The 3112-nt window shown below is 42.5% G+C and overlaps 1 long non-coding RNA gene across 2 annotated transcripts; it reads right to left on the bottom strand.

Annotated features, from left to right (window-relative positions):
* Positions 1–2486, bottom strand: LOC125514512. Of its 2 annotated transcripts, none has more exons than XR_007286479.1 (3): positions 2372–2486; positions 902–1003; positions 1–19 (listed from the first exon to the last, which is right to left on the bottom strand). It is a non-coding gene; the product is annotated as an uncharacterized LOC125514512 (long non-coding RNA). The 2 variants fall into 2 exon arrangements; XR_007286478.1 differs by lacking the exon at positions 1–19 and adding an exon at positions 514–547.
* Between the last annotated feature and the right edge of the window lie 626 nt (positions 2487–3112).

Here is a 3112-nt window from a genome sequence, read left to right on the forward strand (position 1 = left end):
AAGACATGTATCAACCACCCTGTGAAAATGAAAACTACATTTAATAATATAGATAACTTGGCTGACCATAAATTAGATTAGAAAGTAGGACAAGGGACTGGAAGTTATGTCCTTGGTAAGTATAATGGATGAACTTTTTCAAATGCACAAATGATGTTCAGGTAATATTAGGCCATCACCAGAATAAACACGAACATATCATAAAAGCACCATGTATGGACGCTATTAAGATTTAAGTACTGCCTTACTCTTGAACTAGATCATTATTATCATGATTGAAGTTCTTATCTTCCAATTGCTTACAGTCAGAATGGGGTTGACAGGCTAAAATTAGTTATAAATCTGCTCACACCGCAAACTAGCTATATTTTCCATTTTAAACAGACATGTCAGCATTAATACCTTGGCCTACTAGTGATCGATGCTACATCATCCCCCCCTCCAATAAGCAGGACGTCAGGAAAGAACCTTGTTATTTTGGTACCTGCCACCACCACCACCAGCATACCCATTAGGTCCATAGTTCACAAACATTATTATATGGCACCTGTGGAATCATAGACCCAACAGAAGCAGCAAGAGGGTAACTAAGGAAACTAAGGCCTGGATATTTTGAAGTGAACGAAATGAGTAAGAGAAAATAATGATGCCATATCTGAAGGGTGAATCCGTCTATAAATATCATGAATGCCAAGGGAATGTCTAGCTGCACATGTCAATATATCCCAGCATTCTCAGTTGTCGCATTCTAAATGGTGTTGTGACTTGTTTTTAGAAAAGCATGCTAAATGATATATTCTTCAAAGCAAGAAAGGTATTATGAGAAGGCACCCAATTTAAGCAAGCATCAAGCAGAGTGGTAAAATTAGAACTAAAACATGATGAAAATTCTAGGATTTACCTGCATAAGGAAACGGGGAGCTCAAATTAGGTGGGTATTGAACATCCACAGACAACTTGCTTAATATCAAATATATGGCTCGCATCGGACTGTTTAATGGTCCTATGATGGGAACAAAAATGGAGATTCTACTTAACACCAATACTTATTACCACAAATAGTCAGACAGTAGTATCTGACACATAAATATATCTATCTCCTATCTCATCTGGAGATACGTGCATTACAAACTACTTTTCTGTCCCAAGAAAAAAATGAAAAACATGAACTGAAGACATGCATCTGAACACATTTTATATGTTTGGAAAGAAGCATCTGAACACATATATGAATATATGAATGAATGATTCATCACATTATCTTACTGCACAAATTGAAGGAATAGGCCATGCAGCAGGTGCATTTTTGACCTAAATGTTTGACCACAGGTGCAAGCTAGTGTAAATATTGTCCATAAACACAAGTGCTTGAACCAAACCGTACAAGAGAAGATCAACAATTTTATCCATAATTACTCAGCGAATGGCGGGTTTAAATGACAGGGAGGGAACACAGCAAACAAACTTGTATCAATGAATGACTTTCGTCTTCCAGATTTTGAGGCCACGTATTAAAACGTATTACCATCTCAAGGAAAAAAATAACGGAAAAGAACATGTTATTTGCCTAGACAATGTTGACATTATAGGCAGCCGTTAAAAATTTATCCCCTACTGCATACTTGATAATCCAACAATATTTATAAAACGTTGATTCTGCAGTGTTAAGCTTACAATTATCTCATTCTGCATTTGCAATTTGGTAACAGTTGCAAATTTCTCCAATGAGAATATTTCACTTCAGTCATTTGACTGTGCAACTGACTTTTTTATAGTGACTTGTATATCTACCAAACCTCCTACAAACTAGGTTGGAATCTAATTTTGTCCAGAAAAAATTGAAACCGACCTGACCATCTATAGCATCAACGAGAGCTTATAGCCTACATGCTAGCTACAAAAAGAAGTGGTACTCCAGAATTACTATTTATTATAGCAATATCATCAGTATAGCTGGTTACACATATGTGATTAACATATGATGCTGATGCAGACCTAGAATTCAGACACTTGCAAGCCTAGAATTCAAGAACTAAAGTACCATGTCCCGCTAGCCATCGATCGGGCAAAACAATTAGAAAATAAAACAAGGTATGATTGCTTTGCTTCTCAGTGGTATACAGATCCAAGTAGTAACCTTTGTAATACTACACGCTTTTCTTAAACAAAAAGGGGTTGATTAAGTGAGAAGGGATCAAGTTATGCTTCAGATCAACAACATGTCCAAACTACTCCACAGCAACTACCAACAATACAACTCCAAAGTTGCAGCAAACTTGCAGTTTGATCTACTAGAGACACAGGGTGCTAGTCACGGTTGGAAGAACAAGAACAAAGAAAACAAATTGGGGATCCCACCATCGGTGCTTACCTAGCAACGCCCACTCCCACCAGCCCGAGGTGATTCGGTAGTTATGGCGATGCTGGCGCTTGCGGATGGCAGTCTCCGATGGTGGTTGGCGTTGGTGCTAGAATCCCTAAGCGACATTCACTTCATCTTGGGGGTGGGGGATGGGGCTGGTCGGTGAAGGCGGCAGCGGACGGAGCTCTCGGCGGCTGTGACTGCAAGGAAGGAAGGAGGGGATGGGGTCGAGGGCTCGGGGACGTGGAATGGGGTTGGGGACGGTGGACGGACGGATCTCGGGGTCGGTCTATCGGCGGATGTGACCCCGGCGATGGTAGGGAACATGTGTCGGTGGGGTGGGGGAAGCGTGAGGACGAGGGCAGCGAGGACGAGGGTGACGCTGGAGCATGAGGGCAGCGATGGCACGGCGGCGGGGACATAGGTGGTGGAGCGACAGCAGGGAGGTGGGGATGGACGGCGGCGGCAGGGGAGTGGGGATGGAACGGGGATGTATTTGGGTTGGGTACTCGATTTCTAGGGTTGACTCAAATTGGGCCGCCGCGTAGCCCAATAATTTGCCCGACCTCGCGCCAAGTCCTGTTTTCAGAACACTCGCGCGCCTAAGTCAGCCTCAATTGTTCCGTGGCTTCACTGCTTGACAGGTGTACACATACGCCGACACTTAATATGAGAACCTACACCCTATCTACGCCGACACTTAATTTGTGTCCATACGCCTACCTATGCTGACTGCAAATCTGCTAGGCC

This window comes from Triticum urartu, chromosome 6 (assembly GCF_003073215.2).
Source record: "Triticum urartu cultivar G1812 chromosome 6, Tu2.1, whole genome shotgun sequence".
Taxonomy (NCBI): domain Eukaryota; kingdom Viridiplantae; phylum Streptophyta; class Magnoliopsida; order Poales; family Poaceae; genus Triticum; species Triticum urartu.